This window comes from Alligator sinensis, unplaced genomic scaffold (genome assembly GCF_000455745.1).
Source record: "Alligator sinensis unplaced genomic scaffold, ASM45574v1 scaffold319_1, whole genome shotgun sequence".
Lineage (NCBI taxonomy): Eukaryota > Metazoa > Chordata > Crocodylia > Alligatoridae > Alligator > Alligator sinensis.
Window position 1 is genome coordinate 1,195,693 of NW_005842375.1, and position 24,617 is coordinate 1,220,309.

Genomic DNA, 24,617 nt, shown 5'->3' on the forward strand with positions numbered 1-24,617 from the left:
ACAGTCCCAGCATGCACAGGTGAGGGGATCAAAGTACCACTGCCTGTCCCCAGGACAGAGGCTGTTACCTGTCCTCAGTTCCACAGTGGTGACCATGCTAGCTTCCCTCCACAAGTTTTTGTAGGCTTTAAGACAGGGGCAGGCAATTATTTTGGGCAGAGGGCCGGTTACCGAGTTTGGGCAAGCTGTCAAGGGCTGCATGGGTAGTCCCGCCCCTTGACAGGTGCCCCACCCCCTTGTCTCCATCTTGTGACCAGAAGTCCCACTCCCTAACCTCTGACCTTTGCCACCAGACGTCTCCCCTCCCCAGAAGTATTCCTTTCAGCAAAGGGTTTTGCCATCTCAGAACCAGAAAAATATCAAATTATATTCTAAAATAAAACATCTACAACATTCATTAATTTGATTTCAAAAAAATATTTTTGTCTGGATTTATATGTGGTTGTGTAGTGTACATAGAGGTGATTGCACAATAGCTTAAAATTACATCTTATGTTTGTATATTGGGGGTGAGTATAGGTTTGTGGGGGGCTGTGAGTGTGTGGGTGTGTAGGGGAGGAGATGGGTGTATCTGTGGTGGTAGATAGGCATGGGGGTGTGGGATGAGGGAGCATGGATGTGTGTGTGGATATGTGAGGTGTGAGTAGGTATGGGGTTTGTGGGTGGCTGTGTAGGAGGAGGGTGGCTGGGGTGTGTGAGGGGGTGTGGATTTGGGGGTCTGCATGTATAGCAGTGCAAGGGGGGATGTGGGTCCATGTGTATGGTGTGGTGTGCATGTGGGACTCACCCTATGAACACACACGCCCTCTGCCCCTGCCTACACACACACATACACCCCTCTCACTCCTGGCCCTGGGGTACCAGTGAGGCCCGTCTCCCCAGTCCAGTGATGCAGCCTGGGGCCATATGGTGCAGGAACAGTGCAGGGGCAAGAAAGCAGGGAAATGGCTGGGGGTGGGGTGGGGCTGCTTGGTCCTGCCAGCTCCCCCTGGGTCCAACTGCCCCCTGTCTCCTGCCATCTTTGACGGGCAGCCAGGAGCAAATAAATATAAATATTAATTTAGTAAATTTTTAGGGGCCCCATGGGCCAGAAAGAATGGCCTGCCAGGCCAGATCCAGCCTGTGGGCCGTATTTTACCTGCCCCTGCTTTAAGGCCAGAGGGACAAGGATGATTACAATGGCCAACCCTATGCATAACCTTCTGCATGCTGACCTTTACACAGTAACCAATCACTGTACCAAGCCTGTGAATTTGACCTAAGCTAGAGCAGATCTTTTCAAAAGATACCCTAACTTGATTTACCAACCCCCAACATTCCCAGGCAAGTTACTCCAATGATTCTAGTTCAAAGCTTAAACATTTGCTTTTCAGGATTTTTTGATCAGCCTTAAACTCTCTGTGCTCTGCCTTGCCATAGTGTATTTGGGATATTAACAGCCCCCTACTGCTACTGGAGAGACTTCTCTGATCCCACACTTGATTATTTATGACTTCCTATCATTAAGTGCATCCCAGCTCAGTGATAGTGCAGCATCACTTGTCCTCATCTCCTCCACTATCTAGGGGTGGGGGGTGGTATTACAAGGCTGCTGTCTACCTTCCCAGGTGGGATCTGACTACTGCATCATGTCCTCGTGGCAGGAAGTGTCTCCACATGTATGCACACAAGGGGCACTGAGCTGCACAGTCCATTGGAGGCTGCTAAGCGACCCAGAAGAACCAACAGCACAGCTAGAGATCTGAGAAGAGAAGGAGGGAGTGGCTGGAGGAGGGGCTAGTATGGATGGATTAATCTAGAAGGACAGTCTTGCCTTCTGCCTTAATAATCTGTGCAGATCAGAATGGTAGCATTTCATGCCTGGTTTGCTGAAGCATAAATGACCAGACAAGGACCAATACAAATTCTGGAGAGGTGCTAAGCAGTAGCTGCATTCTTAATGCCCTCTTAGAAACTCCCACAGCAGTTACTCCAGTAGCACTCCTGGAAACTCCAGTGTTTGAAGCCATAGGATGCAAGAGCGATTTTTATTCCACTGCTATTAACCCTCCATATGCTGCCTGAATATAAATTGAGACTGGGATCTGAACTGAAGACCCACAACTTCAAAGCAGAGCTGTTATCCTGACAAGCTGAAGGAAGAGAGTAAAGAGAATTTCTGTGTTTGTGTATGTCCTCCTCTGATGGAGGAAGCAGTAACACACAGAACTGGGAGGCGTCTTTCCCAAGAAGCTTTGCAGGGGTCCTGGAAGAAATGTCCCCATGGCAGGTGCTGATCCATTTCGTGGTTCTGGGTGCTTTCAGAAGACGAAACTTCAGAGTGCAGGTAGAGGTGTCATACTGCCATGCACAGGTGTAGCATAGCTCTGCTGCTAACAAGCTGTTGTAGAGTCTTCCCAGCTGTGTTTATTATGTTCATTAACTCACCTTGACTGGGGCCCTACTTGGAGTACCATGGCATATGCTGTTTAAATAAGTCATAACTTCATTAACATGCATGAGCTGACCTTGCCAGCCCCTTGCCTCTCTTTTTACCCAAGGGAGCAGAAAGAGAGTGCATAAGAGAGTGAGAAAGAAATGCATTCATGTACATATACACGTAGGGAGAGGAGAGAGACTGAGCAAAGCTTTGTGTAACTAAGAGAGAGCAGCCTGTGGGCCATATCCTTCAGCTGGTGCAAAGTCAATTTAGGGAGAACAAAGCCTCAAGAGCTGAACCCCACAAGTAGGGTCAAGAGGACTTCCTCCCTTCCTCCTCTATGCATAAGCAACTGCCCAAACACAAACGCCCAAGGGCAGGGCATGGTGGGTTGTGTCCTTTCCCTGGCTTAGTCTACTCTAGAGGACAGCATTTTGGCAGCACAGCCATGTCAGTTGGGGGGGTAGGGAAAAAAATGCACCAGTAGTCAATGCAGCTACGCTGGTAAAACCCATGGGGCAGATGGACCATGGGGAGTTGGTGGGGAGGTGGAGTTACCCCAACAGAACTCCTTCCCGCCACCTTCTTCCAGCACAGACCAGGTTCCCAATGGGGCCTCTGCCGACAGTTATGGGTCACACCCTTCAGATGGTGTAAAGTCAATAGAGCAGTGCTGATTTATACCCACCTAGGGTCTGACAGTGCATGCTCAGCCTGACCACAGAATAGCAAACTTCAAGACTTGGACTGACCCCAGACAGGATCATGGATGGGCTATGTCTCAGCCCACATAGCAACAGTGGCAGAAATGCTGTAATGTGGACAAGCACTCAGATACCTTGCTAAGGGTTGCTGCCAAGGCAAGAGTACTGCCAACCTCTGTTAGTACAATTGAGTACTAGGACTATGGTTTTTGGGGCAGGGCATGTCTTTTACTCTGTGTCCACAGCAACCAGTACTGTGGGGCTCTGACCACTGCTGAGGGCCTCATGCAGCTATCCCCATACCACAATGTTAACTGGGGTGGGGATTATTGTGGTTTAGCACTGGTCTGGGATTGGGGGATGTAGACTCTACCACCAGCCTGCTGGGTGACCTTTGCCAAGCCCCTGTATTTTTCTGCTCCACAGTTTTACATGTTCACAGAGGAAAACCAACTTCAGGCATTAAATTAGCTTGAATCAGGAGAGGATAGTCTCAACTGCCTTTGTAAAGTGCTTTGAGACTCATAGGTAAAAAAGTGCAAAAAAGGAGGTAGGTACAGAATCATAGGAAAGCTGGATGGAAGGGACCTCATGATGTCATCGAGTCCAGGCCCCATGCTAAAGGCAGGATCATCCCTGATTGAACCATCTCAGACAAGTGCCTGTCTTAAAAACTTTAAAAACAACCATCACACACAGCTACCAGACATAATGACCAAAACCACCAAGCACCCTTGCACTTGTCATATGTAAAGCAGGGGGAAGAGGGCACTGTCAATGTCCCACCATTACAAGGACAGGAAGTAGTTTTTTAAAATAAGTTCACAAGACTCATGGCCATGGGAGGAATAAAGCCACAGGCTGTATTGCTGGGCCCATCTGAAATTGCCCCTGGATACCACCCTCCTAACGACACACAATGCCTTATGACATGAATACAAAGAAAGCCCATTGCAGCAGTGAAAAATAGCCTGCTTGGAGTCTAGAAATAATTATGCGCTATCTTCTGTGCCCCTAGCATGTGGAGAGAAGGCTGCCTGCCATTCCTTCATGACAAATGAAGGTGAAACAGCTCTGAATATACCTTTGTTCTGCTGCACCAAAAGCTTATTTATATTATTTTTTAAATTGAGAATTAATTACCAATTCATGTTTGAGTTGGGACAAACACCTCTTTCTGAAAGTTCAAAGCTGTAACAATGGGAGTTTGGCAGGGAGAATGCAAATGACCTGGAATATGACATGTGATGGAGACAGCCTCACTCACAATTAACAACATGACTTTAATGAGGGAAGCTTGCCATCCTAACGCTGCCACAGGAAGCACATGCCAGTCTTTGCTAGCAAGGTATGGGAGGAAACTCCTAGAAGAGTTACCTTGTGCTTAGTTCTGTCTCTCTGCTCTGCCCACATGGGCAGGACCCAGGCAGAGAGACGAGGACAACCATATTGTTCTACCCAGGTGGCGGCTGAGAACAGGGCCTTACCAGGCTAGGCTGGATGAGGCAAATGCCTTGGGCAGAACAACCTGTGTCCTGGCTCTCCAGTACAGTCCTGACCCAATGAACTGGCTCTTGGCACCTGGGAAAGGTGTGACAGCAGTTAAAGGAAGGGGAAAATGGGGGAACATAGCCAAAGACAGACAGAGAGTCCCCACCTCCCCCTGCACTGCTGCCCCACTGCTGCTCCTCCTTCTCCTTTGCCTGTTCACTATTCTGTTTTGATCTTCTGTAACCAGGCCTTGAAGACTTCAAGAGCTGAGCACGCCATAAACACAGCCCCAAAAGGAACAAGACAAAATACCAACACTCCAGTAATCCCAGAATGAATATCCAGGCCTGCTAAAACCTCTTTTTTTTCCACTGCCTCATGTTAATCTGCAGTGGGACTGTGCTCCCATGTCCCAACTCTACCCAAGATGTCCAAGTAGGGCAGGGGTGAATGTTATAAATGCCATGACAACCAGGACCTCTGACTGTAGATGTAAGTGGGGCACTAGCAGAAGGACAGGCAGGGTGCGTCTACACGTGCAATAACTGAAATTACTGCGCAGTATGAGCACATGTCTACACATACACACCTGTACTGTGTAGTAAATAGGGTGACTTATGCTGAGACTTGAACATAAATTTGATTCCTGCATCATGTAGGTATCAAATTTACTCCCGATTAGTTACTACACAGTAACGCACATGTAGACACCTTACTGTGAAGTAACACTGTTTATGTGTGGGGCTAACTTTAGTCCCAAGTCAGTCCATACACAGCATTCATGCACTTTAACGCCTGCGAGTGTAGACGCCAGCTTATTCCTGTTTACTGCGCAGTAAATTTAAGCAGGCATAAATGAACGCGTTGACACACCCACAATGTACTGAATCAGAACTAGGCATAGATATAAAGGGGGAAGGGACAGCTATGACTGTTTTTCCGGTCTCCTGTAAAATGTAGGCTTTAGAGACTCAGCAGTGATTCCTGCATCAGGTCCTGTAACCATTTCTGAGCCATTTAGAAGGACATCTGCTGATGAGGGTGGTGAAAAGCACACAATGATTAACACCAATCTTTAGAATTAAAGAGTCTCCAGTTCCCAGGCCTTTGCATCTTCCTCTATGCCAAAGTGTCATGCTGCACATCAGTGGTTGGTCCCCATAAAAGACAAAAGCCTGCTACCAGAGGCTCAGGAGGCAGAGGACTGATGAAATGCTAAGTCCATTGATATCAAGGGACCCATGATTTCACCCCTGGGTTTGGTGTTTAATTCCCTGGATTCAGACCTCACTGACAACCTGTGATCAGGGTTTGTTGCCTGCCTATACACTCCTGTAAACCTGGGCCTAAACATTTTCACATTGTGGAGGTTTGGGAGAATGAAAGCATTTTTAATGTAATTAATAGATGTCACGGGACATGGTCTTGGGAGTCTAGCATAAATGAGGCTTGCATAATTGGTGCTGAAACATACGTGTATCAGTGAGATGCATTTTTCCCACCTGAAGGAACTAGAGGCTGGGGTACACGGTACATTCATGCTGTAAGGATGTAATTATTTGGCTTTTTATTTTCTCTTTTCCATCACTAAAGGGCAGTTCTAGTTCTCAAGACCTTACACCTTGCTGTATTGGGAGTAGAATTTGTTGGGAATGGGATTTGTTTTTAAATATTGTGTGCATGTGCACATGTGTATGTATGTTTGTATGTAAACACATACATGTGTAGACAAATAAATTACTGTAAACAGAATCTTCAAATGGGAAGTGTTAGGAGACTTGAACAATAGGCATTGCTACTAGCTCTGTCAGTAATTTCACTTTTCTATTTCTCAGAAAGACTTGCAGGAATTTTGTTCCAACTCTAGGAAAACAATCACCTTTCACAGCAAAGGCTGATGGAAAAAATCACTCCCAAAGTTCACTGGTTACAGTTCTGAGTGTGTGAAAAGAAGAAGATTCAATTTAAATTACATTTGAAGTGTTAGCTACAGCGTATGCTCCTGAAAGCTAGTGTAACTCCAAAGAGGAGCCTAAGTAAAAACCCAGCTTTTGTGGTCCTCTGTGCACACACTGTACTCAGTACAGAGTAAGACATCACTCCATTATACATCCCTGAGTGTGCCCAATCCACTATCTTGCTATCTTCAGAGATTGTAAAAAATATCACAACCACTTCTAAACTCAGCTCAGTGCTATTCAAAGCCCCTCGTGCAACAGTACTAGGAGACAGCTGTCCTGGCTATTCTCATCCCAACTGGAAGCATGGACACCACAAACTCTGGAGTCAATGTTTCAACACTGAGTTATGCCAGCTGAATAGCTGTTTAACAACAAAGCATCCTCATGAGCCATTTTCAGCCTAGTTTAGAAGACTCAGGTGGTTCAGACACAGGAGAGCCACCACTGATCTCACCTGGATGAGCACAAGTCAAGGGTAACTCTGCTTGTGTTGACATTGTGACAGCACTGACTGTGTCAGGAGATTCACAATTTAGGAGTACGTCTCTATAGTAAAGGATAGGTGTGATTACAGTTCTAATCTAGCTAGCACAAGTACCAACAGCAGTCAGGATGTGATGACACAGGGAACCAGTTAGAGCACAAACCCTCCAGGGAAGCAGCTAATTACATTAAAGCTACCACTGGTAGGCTTACAGTCATCTTTCATATTTCCAGCCCCTTGGAGTACCCCACCCCCCACCAAGGATAATTCCAGGCCCTCTGGGAGGTTTAGTATGAAATGCTATTGCAGCTGCAAAACTCATACCCTCAGCCATGTGAATCTCTTTCACATTGTCCCCTGTTGCTCTTGACAGGGTTTCATGGGCTGTGCTGTGGTAGCCGCCAGGACTAGTTTTATTGGTACTCCTGTAACATATTGTTTTACTGTGTTTCAAGGTGGCTACAACTCTTGTTGTATTTTATAGAAGAAATTTGATGGCCTATAATTCTGCAAGCTCCAAGCCAAACCAAGTAACTGTTTGCTGGAGATGGAAGGGTCTCTCTTTTGAACTGTATCACTCTGGGACTTACCATTCGGGGGTGCCTAAAGACGTGCAGCAAAGCTGCTCTGACACGTTGTAATTACTCGATTAATTGAGTCTGCCAGAGTGTGGTAATTAGCATGCTCCAGCAGACTCTAATGTCACATGTATCAGCAGACTCTCCGCCATTTTTCAGCGCGGGGATGCTGATACACGTGATACTCTGGGTGCTTTAATTATAGCAGCTCTTTGAGGTACCTACTCACTTGGCTTGAGTGAAGCCACTGAACTGCATACAGGAGATCTGAGACCTTCACAAAGTGGGGGCACATTGCATAAAGTCTTTCAAGATGGGTTTCTGAAGGCCTTGGATAGCAAGTCCAATACTATACTCCACACATGCTATTTCAACACCAATCACTGAAGTATATGGGCTGCTGCATTTGCACACGGGGAATCCAGCACCAGGGCTTCTAAACAGAGGACAGTACAAAAATGCTGCTTTCTAATCAATGTACTTGCTCCACTGCCAGTACAACTTGCTAACCAGTTAAGGAAACAGAGAAGGAAGATCCCAAGCTGAGCTTGCCAGAAAAGGGAATTTCTATGATCTGGGCAATTCCAACATTTCATTTTTTTCCCATTCTGAATCAAAACAAAAACTTCAAATTTTCCACAGGGCAGAAATTTCAAAACCATTTGATTTGGAAACCTGCAAATAATTCCATTCTGGTAAGGATACAAATGCTTCATTTCATTCCTTTAAGATGGACACACAACATATTCAATATAATATAAGCACAATGTGAAAATGCTAGTGTCCACACAAGATGAGACAAAAATGGTGACATTTAAACATTTCTGACACGAACAAAGTGAGAAAGGTAAAATAATTAAATCAATGCAGTTCTGTGAAACATTTAGATTTCGGTGAAATGACATTTTCCAGTGGCAAACTGTTTCATTCAGATTTGTCCAGCACAGCTCTAAACCTAAATTCATGTAGCCCAGGTTACTGTGGAGGGATGAGTGCTGTTGAGCAGCTACTGTGAGAGGATGTGGCCATACAGAGCATGACTGTGATTCTTCAACTAGGAAAGCAGGAACACAGGGCTAGATTACGGAGCATCAGGCTGCAACATTCTCAAGCTACTGTGTTCCTCTGTCCTGGAATGAAAGGGCCATTTAATAGTTAAATGCATCCTCTTCCTATAAAGACTAATGCAGAAGGTGTTTGCACCTGCTTGGGCCACTCCCTTGCACTGTAACAGGGTGATGTATGTGGAATGAGGAGGTGTCCTTGGAGGCCAGGAGTAGTAGCTCCTTTCATAGCCCCCCAGTGAAGTGAACAACACTTACACAGGGACTGCTGGCCCTTTGGTTTGCTGAGGGCCATGGAAAGAAGCAGAAGCAGGGAAACTCCTGCTTGAGTCACTTAATGAGCAGGAAAGCATTACTGTGGGTTATTAAGCATTTGTGTATGGGCTTGGAAAGCACAGCCAAGGAGCCCCATTATAATTATGGCTAAACACAACGCGGGCCATTGGAGCGCAATGAAGCAGGATAAAGGAGACTATGAAGAAGCACAGATCCGGTTTCCCCCTCCCTCCTCCAAGCTTTTGCTAGGATTGCTGGAGACGTTCCACCCAGCAGGCTTGATCCTGTACCTAGAACATGCTGACCTTGACCCAGTAGAGTGTGCACACAAGAGCAGCCCTACTGACAGTTAAAGGGACTAACCGCAGGCTTAAAATTGATGCTGCTTTGCTCCATCAGGGCCACAGTACTTCAGGATCTTGGAGGAGGGAAACTGGAGAGGGCAAGCTTTGTAATTCTCTCTGACAGTCGAGATGTAAATCAAACACTGGTTGAACTAACCCTTCCTCCCAGAGTTTCAAGTACTTGCAGCCATCCACTGGCCCTGCTTCATTAGCCCATATCGATCTCCAAGTTTTTATAGTGTTCCCAATCTCCACAGCATCTGAGCACAAAATACAGCTTTAAGAGAGCCATTTACCAAAAAAAAAATCATAGCAGTGGACTCTGATTATTATTATGCGGCCTGGTATTTTTGTAGCAGTGGAATGGTATCAGGGGACCTATGCCTGTCTCAGGGACCATTTAATGAAGCCTCAGCACTTCATTAAAACAATCTCTGAGACTCACAAACATGTGCTCTCCCCTCATGCAGTGACAGTGCCAAAAAAAAATAAAAGGCAGCAGACTGATTCTTTTACTTTGGTCCACAGATTCCAAAGTGCTTGGACAAAGGCAGGTAGGTATTAGTATGCCTCTGTCAAACTAGGCTAGAGGGGCAGGGGGGAAGGGTGAAACCTGCCCCTGTGGAAAGTCAGCCTAAAGCCTGTGCATTGCATCCATCTGCATGGACCTGGCTGAACAGGCCCTGAGCTGGCCCCTCTGCATAGGTGTCAATTAGCAGCTAATTCAAGGTCACATCCTGGGCTGAGCACATCACCTGCACTCTGCCCAGACTGCCATGAATAGACGTGTGTTCCCCTTTTGTCTCCTTCCACCCTTTTGATTGCCTCACCCAGCCTGTTCTAACTGCTTGCTGGAAGTAGATAATAAATTGATCTTCTATTTCCTCTTTCAGCTGTTCCCAAGTGATGCTTCTTGGAGGACCTTGTCACAAGTCTGATGTGCCACTAGGTGGCAGTGTGTGAGAACATTCGCACAGGCCAAGGTTTATGTGGTTTGGGCCATCTGTCACCATCATGTCAAGCATACCAATGCCAGCAACTTCCATTTATATAGTGCCTTTCATCCCCATGTGCCGTGTTGTACACACAAGTGGCTTTCCCCACTATCAAAATGCAGTCACCTCTGCATTGGAAAGCTGGAGCACACCTACCCACAACCACCAGCAGCACAGGGCAAAGAGTGGAAGTCACCAGAGGCAAAGCAAACTGCTGTCATTCACATTTTTTCTTTTTCTTTAATAGTACCTGGATTTTTCTTAGAGATTTCCCAGTACTGACCACACCTAACCCTGCTAAGTCATGGCAGCATGTTTTCTACCCTTTATGGAAAGGAAGAATAATAAGAATAGATGAAACCTGGTGCCACCTGCCAGCTGAAAAGCAACTAAGATGTAGGCTGCTGGCCTTTTTGCCAGTTGAGGCAAGCGTGACTTTTACAAGTTGACAGGCAGTAGATTTCTCCAGTAAGCTCAAGCTAGCAATGTAGGTAACTGCAAGCCATGGGTGACCCTTACAGAAAAGAATTTAAGGGCAGGCAGGGTGCCTGAGTGCTTTAACGTGCTCTGCCTGGACATGTGACAAAACTGAAAGGGAACCTATGCCACACGACTTGCCACCAGAATGCATTGATAGCCACAGGATCTGCTTGGGGCAAGTGATTCTTTTAAAGGACTAGACATATGCATGAAGGTGGGCATGGGTAGTCAGACTAGGTAGGTTCTGAGTGGGGAGAGTCTGTAGCAGTAATCTAATAACTAAAGGGGGAAGGGGTGAGCAGGGCACCAGCCTCTGGTGCTGATAAGAGTTGGGGACTCAAAAGTAGCAGCTACCAATGCCACCAGTCTGGCCACCGCCCAGAGTGCAGAACTACCCAGCTCTGCCTCTGGTCTTTGGTCCCCCTAATCTGAGACAAAAACACTGCATCTATCCACTGCTGGTCAGAAGGAGAAAAACCCCTGTGCTCTGCCATCTGCACTGTCCCACACCAGGGTCAACTGGGAGCACTGCGTCCTGTTGGGCCATCTCTGAGAGATCTTAAAATGGAAACTGATATCTTTCTGATGACTTGGCTGTAGTTCAGCCACAAGTTATTGGGCTTGATAGCATTTATTCCTACAGCAAAGAAGAGGAGACCCCCTACACTGTAGGACCCCCACAGTGGCAGGGACTCACTATACCATTGGCCTTTTCCAGTATGGTAATATCTATGCCTCCTTTTGGTATCACTCAAAGGGAAAAGTTTCAGAGGAAGATGCCCTGCTTTAATGAAGCCTCTGTGTAGCAAGGAACCATTTGAGAGCAAGCTTCAACTTTACCTCCACTGTGTTTAGTGCTGCCATTTTGGACAGTGCAGTGCTATCTGAAGCAGCCTTATTGCTTTTACTAATAGAAAGACAGCCTCTGGGAGCCGGGCATGGTCCAGGCAGCATAAGCTTTTTATGTTCTTCCCAAAGATGCAAGAGACCACACTGCAGCCAGCTGAAGGCCAGCCAATAGCTTAAAAATCTACTGAGCCTCTAAGCAGAGAGTAATAAAGAACTTGCATATGTGACCCCGTCTCACACAAATTCTATCAAGGGCACATGCCCTGTACACCAAAGGTCTTAACCTGCAGTCCATTAGAGGTTTGCTAGTGGTCTGAGAAGAGCCAGCTGGCCCCTTTATTTCCAGCTATTTTTATTCTCTAGTAATCGTTATTACAGGGATGTTACAGTCCAGCACAGTAAGTAGGAGATACTGGTAGACCCTGTGATTTGAATGGGAGACAGTTGAATGAGACTCACTCTCTCCCTGGTAAGGTACAATCCTACTAATGAAGAAACTGAAGAACCCTTGCCAGAGGCTCTATTCGGACAGTTCAGGAATAGGCCCCAAGTAGGACACTGGCTCCCGATGCTTCCTGCAGTGGTAACTGAGACCTGCTCAGGCTGATGGATGCTGGCTGAGTGCATGGGAAAAGCCAGGCAGCTCAGGAAGGGTTAACTCTCAGCTGCAGGAGCAGAAAATGAGGTTCCAGTTATTAGTTGATTTATTGCTCTGTCCTCAATCTGTGCTCAGGACTTGGAAGAAAATGTTCCACTCCAAAGCATTAAGCATCTTCAAAGAGCAGAAGCATTAAAAATTGAAATCATAAAATAGACATGTAAATATAGCGGAGGTAAACGGGGCAGCGAGGAGAGGAGTGGAGAGGAAGTTGGCCAATCACAGCTAAGCCTGCAGGGTACAGAAACATCAGCGCATTAGAGAGCTGGAACCTTGCTACTGCACTGGATGGGTGACAGCTACGGGGGGGGGAGTGACAAGGAGCTTGAGTATTGATATGAGGATGAGGGTGAGGAGCTATTAGTCATTTCTCAGAACAGCTGGAGTCTCCTAACTAATCTGGGGAGAGGAGCAGCTCATTGCCTGGTGCCTACAGATTACACGCAAGGGAGGAATCAAAGGGAAAGAAAAAAGAGAGGGACACTGATTACCAAGTGAGGAGAAAGAGGAACAAAAGCATGGAGGAAGCTAAGGAAAGAAAGAAACAAACGGGTGGGTGAACTTCCTAAGTAGACTGAGAGTCAGAGAATCACCCAGAAACTGTAGCTGCAATTGCCAGGCTGAATGCAGAGCAGACGGGACACCACTCTGAAATATACACCCATATACAGGGAGTGCCGTGAACCTGACCTGCTATTTGCATTGTGCATGTCAATGAAGCCCAGCACTGAGCTCACTAGCACCCCCCACAACACATACCTTCAGAACCTCCGGTTTGTGGGACAAGTACTCACACCATCACCCTGGAGCCAACAGGGACTATGCTGAGCTTGGTCCAGCCACAAGTGACCCTTAACACAAATCACAAAAGAGTCAGATGGACAGAAAGGAAAGAGGGTAACAGGAGGAAGAGGGTGAAGGAAGGCACAGAAGGGAGAAATAAAGAACAAAGTGTGGAACAGAAGAGACAGAAATGGGAGAGGAAAGAAGATGGGGAGCCAGCTGTTGACAACTAGGGGTTTTGGAGCCCATGTTTGATGTCATTAAGCCCTGTCATTAAGTAGAACACCATTTGCAAAAATCTGCATTCAGATTTGGACATGAAGTTTAAAACATCCCCAAAGCCCAAGAGGACTCAAAGTGAGTTTTGAGGCCAGGACCTGCTTCACTGAAAAGGAATTGAAAAAAGCAGTTCAGTGCAGGTACCTCAAGCACTGGCTGCTCACCCAGCACCTGGGGGAAGTGGGGAGGGGGAGTGCAGGAAATGCTCTGAGGATCCTATCAGTAAAATCAGAGGTAAAACCTAGACAAAAGTTTTCAAATGAAAAGTACTTGTACAGAACCATTTTTCCAGCATGTCAGTGGTTCTTAAAAAATGCTTTTTTGATAAAATTGGAAAACAACTTGACTTGTTGTTTTGTTTGTTTTAGCTTTTTCCCTCCCCTGTTGTGGTAGAAGGAGAAAGGCAAAACTCAAAGTTCAGAAGTTCAGGGAGCATTCTGAATTAATGAGATGCTGCCCTTTCCAAGCCTCCAAAACACAAGCCATGTACATGGGCTGCAATGATTTCTAACTTCCTATTTTTCAACTACTGGAAATCAGCTCTTAAGTAAAAAGGGGCCAAGCTTAGACTTGGACCCAAAGAGTGTGGTGGACAGACCCAGGGCACACAGGGGACTGGAATGCCATATGCCAAGCCTCTCCAAACCAGCTGCGATTCCAGACACCTGACTTCAAAGCTCGCACTTACCACCAGGGGATCCAACTGGGCTCCTGAGATCTTGCACCTTTAATGAGCAAGTTTATTGTTTTGTCCAGCCACCCAGGTTTGGTTGAGCAGGGTAATATAGACACCAAAACAGAAGAAGAAGGGACAGCCACTCGGCTTTTATTATTTCTCCAGGAGCTCCTTGGCTTGTACCTTATGCCCGCTTAGAATCCTTTATCTACGGACAGGAGACCAAGTTCACCCCAGGGCTGTCCAACACTTCACGTCTTTCCACATAACTCAGGCCTCCTGCAGCTTTATATCCCACGCTGCTTGGCAAAACATGCTAGGGAGAATGCCCTGCAGGCACTGGATGCCTGCTCATCACCACCAGTCCTTACTTTACTGCATCATTAGTAGAAAGCTGCCTTTGGTGTCTTCTTTGTGGAGGCCTGTTGACCAGCTTGAATTGGATATGAAGTCTGGGGGAGGGAAAGGAAACAAGTAGGACCAGGAGCAGAAGGGCACTTGCAAAGGTGTGAATTAATTTCCTGCTGGGGACCTGCAGCTGCCTCCTCGATTAGACTGGCAGGACTGGTGGGTATCAAGAGCAGCATTTTCCAGTGCCTTTTCATTACGGTCAGCTGCGGAGCCCTGGCTGGGACCCATCTGTGGCACTCAGTTTTATTACAAGCAACAAGCAATGCGCAGTGCTCCTACCTTCAGGTGAGGATGCTGGTGCATAGTTTCACTCAGGGAAGATAAATAGCGGGTGTCTTTCCCCATTTAAGTTATATTTGTGTTGCAGGAGGCTGGGAGAAAGGAGTGGAGAGGAATATACTGCATGTATGGAGGAAAAGAAAGATGGGGTGAAGAAGGATGAGGTGGGGAAGAAAAGGCAAGAGAACTCTTTCTGGAAAGCTCTTTGTGCTAAGATCAGCCAAGGGACAACTAGAAGGACACCTCAGATGAAGACCTTGCTGCCCTCGCTCCATCTTACGTCTCCCACCTCCTCCCCCAGCCTGGGAAAGCAAGCCACTGGGCCAAGTAAACTCCTTGTAACAAGCTACTCTGGGAAGCTATGAAATCTCCTTCATTAGAGGCTTTCATAAAGACGCTGGATAAACAGCTTGGGACAGCTGATGGTATGCAACTGTGCAGGAAGTAGGAGAGGCCCATGGTAGCTGAGCCTTTGGGATGGATCAGGGAGGTGGAAGGGAGAATGGCTCCCCCCAGTGAAACAAAGGCCTGCTGACTTGCATATCCTCACCCACAGTGACCTGACAGGGCATATCCACCCAGGGACTCCTGCAGGAGAGCTTCCTTAGCTAAAACAGATGCCTCCTTCCAGTTTCCCTGTAGAGCACTGCAAGTATCAGATGAGACACTGAGGCTCAGGTATATTAAATAAGATGCTTGGGTTTGTGCAAGGAATCACAGATGGGAGCTGAACCTATACCTCCTGTGGCACAGGCAAGTCTCTTCAGCCTGGTTTGCACCTAGAGGGCAATCCAAAATCTGGGTTGCCCTCTAGGTGCAGTGCAGTGTGGGGTAACAGCTTGCAAGCTGACAGAAGACCAGAAGATGAGAAGCAAATTGGGTGGGAAGAGAGAGAGAGAGATACAAATGGATAACTGCAAACCCCAGAGATCACAGAGGGAGATTGACAGATCTGCTAACCAGCACACACACGATGGATAGAGAGATAAGGGCAGGCAGACAAGCAGATAATTGCAGCTAAGGGATGAGAGTCCACTGCTGGAGCAGAGACGCCCTAAGGCCGGTCTTGAATGCTGTGCTCAAAGGAGCAAGCACCAAACACATCTTTGCCAGAGGAGAGAGGTCGGCAAGGACTGCCAGCACTTTCCACCTCCCCCTGTCCTCCCACCCCATTACAGAAAGGGCCAGAGGTCTGCTGTGGGGAGAGGAAGGCTATAGAGACAAGGACCTCCCAAGCTATTCTGAGCTGCATCTGAGTGAGCCTGGAAAGGGAGGCCAACCTGGCTGGCTTGGGGTAAGGAGAGGGTCATCAGGCTTGGCTCTCATGCTTTTCCTTCCACCCTCTGGTGGGCAAATACATGTAACAGAGGTGGTCAGCATTTTGGCTGAATGAATGGCACAGGCCTGGTCTGAAGGCCAGATTGGACCCCACATACCCCTGGGGCCCTATAATGCCTCCATCCAGTCCTGTACACTGGGATCAGGCCTGTGCACAGGGCAACAGTCCATAGGGATCTGGCCCGTGGGCCAAGGTTTGAGCGCCCCTCTATTACAATCCTGCTGAATTTAAGAAGAGGTCTGTTCCCTCTGGGCTAGGCCGTGCCCCCCGCTTCTCCCCTTGGATAAGGAGGGTATGAGGAGACATCCACTGCGTCCGGGCCAACCTACGCCGGGTGCCAGGTCAACTTCCCTGTACTGAGAGGCAGGCTGGGTTCAGGGCCCGGTGCAGATGGATGGAGATTGGTTTGTTGCTGTGGCAGGTACCTTCATAGACTGCTCTTCCCGACCCCGACTTGTCCTGCATGTGCGTGACATTTGCTACGGTACCAGTGGTGCTGAGTCAGGGCCTTACCTTAACGTACACCAGCACTGCAGTTGCCCAGGGCTATGAGAGGGATGAGGCCACAAACACATTCAGGACACTTTGGCTTGCCCTGCCAGAGGGAGCCTTCAGGGTCAGGAAAGGTGTCAGCGAGAGATGGGACTGTCCTGTGAAGGGAAGGAGAGATGTGTTAGGCTGGGACCAAGTGACGGAGTCTGGTTTGAACATTTGGGTCAACTCCTTACTCCTGAGGCGGTTGCCCTGTTCCCCCTGCCCTCGTTACACTGCTAGGGACAGGGCACCTGGAATTCGTAGAGTTCCCATTAGTGGTGCAAAGAGGGCAGGGGGAACGAGGGCAGGGCAACTGCCCCAGGAGTAAGGAGTTGACCTGAACGTTCAGACCAGACTTCATCACTTGGTCCCAGCCTGACACATCTCTCCCTCCTTTTCAAAGGCCAGGATCATGGTGTCTCAAACTGGGCATCCAGGAAGGATGTCGCTCAACAAAACTGTGGCTGCAGCTGAGAATTTCTGCTCTTCACTTACCCCCACGGTTTCCCCACTGGAAAAAATTAAGACAATGACACTTTCCCATCTTGGCAGAGTCCCCTGGGCTACTGGCACAAGAAGCACGGGGTTTAAGAATTACTCTGGGGGGGCTCGGGCAGCCTAGATACTTCCCCCACCCAAGCTATGGTGGCCTACTCCTGCTAGTGTGCGAACAAGTCGTCAGAGAGGCAACCTTCTCCTCCAATCCCCCTTCCAGCATGAGAACAGGCTTGGCTGGCACAGTTACCTGTTTTTTTCCCCCCACATGTAATTTTTCTTAATTGGGAGCTTGTTAATTATCCCAATACTTTGCAGAGGAAATAAACAGCAATTAGAGAAATAAGTGGTATTTTTATTCCCTGGCAAGCGCGCAGCAATGCCTCGCTCCCCGACGCCTCCCCCCCCCGCAGATCCCACCCGCTCCTGCTCTGCTGGCCGAGTCTCTCCCCCTCCCCTTCTGTTCTCTTCAGAGCAGGGCTGCGTTCCCGAGCCGTGTAGGAAGCGTTACCGTGTGAAAGCAGCAGGCCGTCCCACTGTAATCTGTTTTAAAAGTCATAAATTGCTGAGAAAAGCCAGTTTTTTCCGTGCAACAGAAGGTTAGAGTGTTTAAAGAGAGCACTGGAACTGTTTTTATTAATCAGAACTGCTATAAAGAAAGCATTTTAATTAACATAATTATCCTGATTGAGAGAAGCAGCCCGCACCTCACAGATACTTTTCAAACTAAAGATGCAAGCTGTCACAATCAGTCATAATTAAGTAAAACGAGCCATTTTTCCTCCCCCCCCAATGCATTTTTCTTTTCTTCTCTCAAACTAAAGCTGGAAGTTGAACAAAGCCAGATGCCGTAAATTATGTGAGGAGGCTTGTGACGCTGAAGGCTGCTGGTGGGTGGGCTGCCGTGGGCGTAATAGTTGGCAAGGCTATGGCAGTACTGGGGACACTTCCCATGGATGGGCCCTAGCACTTCCTGGCCTCTTCTCTCTTAAGCACGTGTGCCTCTCCATGCTTCTGCCTCCTCTCTCACACCTGACAAAAACACAGAGGTGGGCCCTTTCCAGTCCTTCTGCCTGGCTCCTCTGCTCTCTGCCCGCACAATGCCATACCCTGTTCTCACATTTTCTCCTCTGGTGCCTCCCACTTTCCTGCTCAATCCAATATGGTTCAGCAGTAATACCACCCCCACTCACAACTGTGGCACAAATGTCCCTGGGTGGCATCAGATAGCTTAGTTTGCATCAGGGACCCATCAGCAAGGTTACAGCAAACAGCGTGCAGAGGCCCAGCTGGCATGGAGCTATCGCTCTCACCAAGGGCACATCCTGCACAGCTGGACCCTTGAAAGTGGACCCTTGAGGTTCCATCTGCTTTAAGATGAGCCTTCCCCTGGGCAAGCACCTCCAATACATCCCATTATAGCACCACTACCACTACCCTGTGGGATGTCAATAGAACCTCCAGTGTCCCTAGAGCCTGAGGCGTTCCCGCGTCTGTGCACAGTGTTGCTACCCCTTCTCATAGTCTCTGGAGCTTTGCTCTTTTATGAGCACAAGTGACCTACAAGGTGCTTCCAGCCCCTTGGCAATCCTCAGTCAATTGAGCTCTTACAACACTCCCAACTCTGCAGGGAGACTTCCACTTCCTGCAATACTGTCCTGTTTTCCAGAGCTCTTTACAGCACAACCACCCTGTACCCCTTGACCACTTGAAAGCCATGGCACCATGCCAACAGTCCCGCCACCCTTTGACATCTACTAATGGACACCTTCCTAGTACAACAGACATCTTCCAGGTTCTCCACAACAACTGCCCCACTGATTCCCCAGTGCTGAATGCACAAGCACTGGTGTTCCCTTCTCCTCCAGATACCTGGGCTGGTTAGCACTCGTCTCTCGGCAGTACTCAAGGCTCCAGGCTGCCCTTCGGGGGTTAATCTCCTTGCTCATTTTGTTGTGCTCGTTTGGGGCTGCAGCAAACAACCAGGGAGATTGAGGTGCCCATAAAGCACACAAGATTTGTAGGACTTTGTTTCCAATGTGATATCGTAGTCAACAGATAAAAGATTTATTCTCTTGGAAAAAACACCAAAAAAATCCTGGCTCTGGGCCATCAGCCAAAAAGAGGGGGGAGGAAGGAAGGAAAGAAAGAAAAAAGCAGCAAGAAGAGTGCAAGAGGAGAGACAGCTGTGTTTGTGTCTGGGTTTCTCTGAGCATTGCAGGCCTCAGCCAGTTTCCATAAGGTCATGGAGCCTGCTGGGGATGCTGTGGTCCATCTCCAATGGACTCCCAGTTCTGATCTGCCTCCACTACCTGCCTTATGCTGTTCGCTGCACCAGGCATTACATGTGCACTAAGCACAGAGGCAACAGAAGGTGCCTTGATATTACTGCTGCAGCTGCTGTTGGGATTAAGCCAACCTAGTGCTGTGCCCTCCCCAGTTTACCATATCCACAAAGAGCCAGGGAGGGAGGAAGGAAGGGAGCACGGTTGAAATGACAAATGTCAGACTTGCTGTACCCAGATGCCCACAGGATGCACTGGAGGGTGGTCAGCACTAAGTCATGTAAACAGGTCTGAGCTCTCACTACCAGATCCTCAGTAAGGATAGGCCTGCCTAGCTGCATGGGTCATGCTGATTTGCCTCCTACAGATCAGCTCGAAGAGAGCCAAAGGACAGAATTCAACAAGGGGAATAAACCCCCTTCTCTTCTGGGGAAAGACCCATGCAAAGAAGTGGAAAGAAACCTGAAACAAAGTGCCTGATACCCCTCTAATCTCAGACATAGATGATCCTTCCAGGTGAAAGGCAATTAATTGAGTCTACTCCGACGCACTGGAATACCGAGCCTGATACCCCTCTAATCTCGAGACACAGATGATCCTTCCAGGTGAAAGACAGAAGATAACTGGGCTGGAATCAACATGAGGCCAAAAGTCATTGCCAGGGTTGCACAGGGAAAGAAAATGTCAGACTGAACTGACATGGAAGCTGAACTATCCTCAGGGCAGCCTGGTCCCTTATGCAAATGTCCTCTAGACTTTAAACTGAAGTCCTCCAGGAATAACACCAAAGCCTTAGAGCACTTCTACATGTGGTCAGGGGGTGGTGGGGGCAGGCAGGGTGTACTTTAATTAGACTGTCTCCGAGAGCTGCTCTAATTAAAGTACCACTGTGTCTCCCCGTGCTTGAAAATGGCAGTGGGGACCCTTGAACTAAAGTTCATTTGACAAGCTTTAGTTCAAGCGCCCCCCGCCACCATTTTTAAGCATGGTGATACTGATACGTAAGACACAGGCGGCTTCTGGAGCATGGCAATTGCCACGCTTCAGCAGACTCAATTAATTGAGTCTACTCCGACACACTGGAATTCCAGTGTGTCCAAGCAGCCTCCATGCTCGTGTATAGGTGCTCTTACAGACTGCCCTCCCCACTCCAGACTGCTGTTCTGAACCTCCTACAACACTCCGACTCTATATGGCCTGGTCATAAATGTACAGATCTGCATTAGCATTTGTGTGACCACCCTACAGAGAAGCATACGGCTTCGCTAACCGGTATATTTGGGTGGATGCTCAGGAAAGCTTTTGTCTTCTGTGCTAGGGGCAGCTGGGGATGGAGCTCTGAGGTAACAAAGAGCTTCCACCTAGGAGACCTAGAGATGCAGTACTGGTGTTGGGAGCTCCACAGTGGGGCGTGCTTTGGGCTGGCACCAAAAATGGCCCCAGTGCACCAGTCCTTTCCTGCAGCACATGCCACCTGGATCCGACACCAGAACCCTCAGTCTTTTGATGCTTTGGTCTGTCAAAGGCTCTAGTGTCAAAACCCAGCCTTTCCCTTTTAATGTTCTGGGATCCATTTCTTTGGATAAAGCCTAGAAGCTATCTACACTGCAGCAAACAGGCCCTAAGGAATCCATTCCAGGTTTTGTACTGAGGGGCCCATACAGAAACCTCAAATGTGTTCATTTCCATCCTAATCCAGCCTTGGTGGATGAGTTTGCATACCAACCCTAGACCACTTTCCAGCCATCTTCTGTCTCTGTACCAGGATTAAATCGAAACTCTAGTCTAGGCCATCATGTACCCCGCCCCCCAGTTTAGCAGTTCAAAATCCAGATCGTGTATCCAGACTCAAGCCTGTATCTAGTTTTAGGTAAAGATCCCAGAATCTTTTGATGGCTCTTGCCACTGGAGTAACTCATTCCTCCCAACACCCTGCAAGACTGGGAAGCATCATCCCAATATTTCAGATGGCAAACAGAGGTATGGAGATGAAATGATTTCCCTGAGGTCACATGGAGATCAACAACAGAATGAGAACTGAAACCATCTCTCCCATGTCCCAATCTAGACCTCTAGCTACAAGAGCTTCCCTCTCCCCCATGCATGCTGAGACAGGACACAGGGAATACAGGTTAATTTAAGGTCTGTAAGCATCCGATAAACCCACTTTAGCATTTTAATGGCAAATCTTTATGAGCAGTACACTACATCATTAATATCACAACTTAATGCCTGATATAATAAACTGTTAATAATTTGTGCTTAAATTATAAGCTCCTTTGTTTTTAAAAGGATAGTTCTGATTTGATGGGTCCATCGTAAGTTGTATAGGACAATTAAAAATGCCCGTCAAATTAATGTTGACGCAATGGCACAACACAAGTGTCAAAGTCATCGTGTGCAGCGTCTTCTAGAATGTTCTGCCATGTGGACTGCTGCAAAGATGGGAATAAGGAGACATTCTTTGTGAGTGCTGTCCATCCAACAAAACCGCTTTATGACTTGCATACAGGCAGACAGCTATCTCGGCAGCCTGGCCTGCTGTCAGGGTAGAATAGACTTGGCTTCTATGGTTATTAACAGTATTGCACGTGGACAGAAAACACAGAAACTAGCTAGACATGTCCACTAACTCTCTTTCCACCAGCTTCTCTCCACGAAAGTTATGTCAAGGCAAGACGATGACAAGACTGCCTTTGAACAAGGCTGCTCAGAAATCTTCCAAAGAGATGATTTCCAGTAGAAATTGCATTTCCTTCAGAGACTGACCTTTCAGAACTGGGTTTCATCTTCATTTACAACTAGCCTTGTAGAGAACCTCATCCCACTTGGAAACAGATATTACTTCTGCACCTCTGCTAAAGACTAAACATGCAAGGTGGACATCATGGAGGATATGGAGGCTTGTGAAAGTCACACTGGTGCAGCGCACGGGATCACAAAACGTGGGACCGCATGTGAAGGGGCTGTATGCAGGCCCATGCCTGGAGACGATGGGTTTGTTGGTTCTCTGCACCTTAGAGAAGCGTGGAAACTCTATATGCGTTGAATGAAGGTGGCTGTGTGGTATGCAAGATTTTATTTTAAATGGATGGCATAATTTACTAGTTAATAATATGCTCTAAAAACCATTCAGGAAGCCAAGTAGCTTTGAGGTTAGGATCAGATTTGGGTTAGGAATAATGCAACTGGGTAGGAGTCTTCTGAGGCCTGTTTCACTCATCACACCTTTGCTGAGGACAGACCATAATACTGGGACTAAAGACACGATACTACAGATTTCTACTGGCTCTCTTCCCACTCCAGACTGTGAAGTGGGGAGGGGCTAGGTTGTACAGGTCTTCATTCATATTCTTTATGTATACATAATCTGTCTTTCATCCCCTCATATTTTAATCCCAGTTATAAATAGGAATCTTTCCTGGAAAGAAACATTAGCGTTGATAACATTACACAACGCACAATGGCTGTTCTTCCAGCCACTGCTCCTCCCTCCATGACCCAACCCAGTAGCAGAGGGGCAGGGTCTATGGGCTTTCATGTCTTATGCAGAGAAATATTTTCCCCACACAGACAGTCTGGGTACTCTCATTTTATCAAAGCTGAGGTTGTGGCAAGATGAACAGCGATGCTTATAAACTCCCTAGAAGGGAAATGTTAATAGGCACCAAGTGGAGGTCAAGACAAGCCCTTACTCACATTATCTACACTGCCAGAACTGATGGATGCCAGAACCACACCTCGCATCTCAGTCCAGCTGCTTGACAATCCAGTAGCTCCCATACCTGGATTGTACTGTTGTACCCTCTGCTAAGCCACTCTCCTTGCCACCTCTCCATTCCTTTTGCAGGAGGTTACAGCAAGAACAACGGTGGAGCCTTTAGGTTGCTGAACAGGAAGAGAGTTACTCAAAGTGGCAGACCACCTGGGGATGCTTTACCTGGAGCAACAGAAAGATAGCAAAATCCTTTTGCTACCAGGTCCCATAACTGTCCTTCTCAGAGAACTCATTCACAACATCCTCAGCCAAATACAGCTCCTAAGCCACACCCAGCCTGGTCTCTCCACTTGAATAGGACTGTGAACACAGCTTTCTAGACCCATCTGGGCTGTTATCAGGAACATTGCTCTGTAAACACTACTTGTTCTGTTCGGTCACAGCCTGCTCCCATGGGACAGTCAGATAGCAATCTAACACCCCTTCCTAGAATACTATATTTACCAACACAGTAACAGGAAAAACCCAAACACAACCACACTTAAAAGTGGGAACTCTGAGGATTCACTGACATCTTCAGGATGGAGCAAGCCCTTAATTATCAGGAGAGTATAATCAATAAGAATGAAGTGGACTTATACAGGCTGGTGCTGCTCAAGGGTTTGTACAACTAGATGCAATGGAAGGAAATTAAGAAAGGCAAAATTCAGACTTGGAACACTAACACTAGTGTGACCCAAGGCACTGTAATACTAGGGAACAATCCTGCATGGGCCCTGGGGAGATGGAAAAATGTTCCTGTATACCTGATTCCCCCTCCAGCTTCCACGATGCTTGGGATACAGGGAAGGAAAGGAGCCAACTGGACAATGTAAGAACTAATCTGAACCTCTGCTCCTCACTTCAGCCAAATTGAAACATTTCCTTTGGACCAAAGAAGTGTATCACATGCAGCTAAAATTATTGGTGCTGCTAAGAGCTGGAAGATCTATTCTACCTGCTGAGCAAAGCTGATTCTCATGTGCTTTTACACACAGTTTTGTACCTCTGAGAGGTGTAGGCAGTTTGGATGAGCAACTTCTGCGTGAAAGGGGGGATGCAGAATAGGGGAGATCCTCCCTTTCCCTGTACCCAGGTGTTGGATGCATGTCCAGCACTGAACCTTCACAGCAATAAGCAGTTCTATCACCCCTCCTCACTGATTTGTGGGGAAGGACCTGAACCTTTTGCAGTCAGGCAGTAGAAGGAAAGCTGGCTTGCAGGTATCCATTTCAGGGAGCCAGGCTGCCAGCAACATGAAGCAAGGCCTTCTTCCAAACATCATGCATCATGACCATAAGTACATTTCATAATGGCTGGAGTTGGGGAGGGAAGACAGTTTACACTCTGCAGCTTTAGGTCGTATAAATAAGTCATGTGCCAGGTTCTTAATGTTCATAGATTCATAGATGTTTGGGTCGGAAGGGACCTTAGCAGATCATTGAGTCCGACCCCCTGCCCTGGGCAGGAAAGAGT

At 47.5% G+C, this 24,617-nt stretch overlaps 1 protein-coding gene across 2 annotated transcripts in view; it reads right to left on the reverse strand.

Moving 5' to 3' along the window:
• The window catches only part of LINGO1 (leucine rich repeat and Ig domain containing 1), a 285,485-nt gene that overhangs the window by 234,846 nt on the left and 26,022 nt on the right, over window positions 1–24,617 (reverse strand). The window contains exon 1 of one of the 2 annotated variants that reach the window (XM_006029387.3): window positions 16,584–16,598. The exons of the other annotated variant lie outside the window; for it this stretch is intronic. The gene's annotated coding sequence lies outside the window, so the exon portion shown is untranslated. Of the gene's footprint in view, window positions 1–16,583; window positions 16,599–24,617 lie in introns of those variants that run through there. 2 annotated transcript variants of the gene reach the window in all.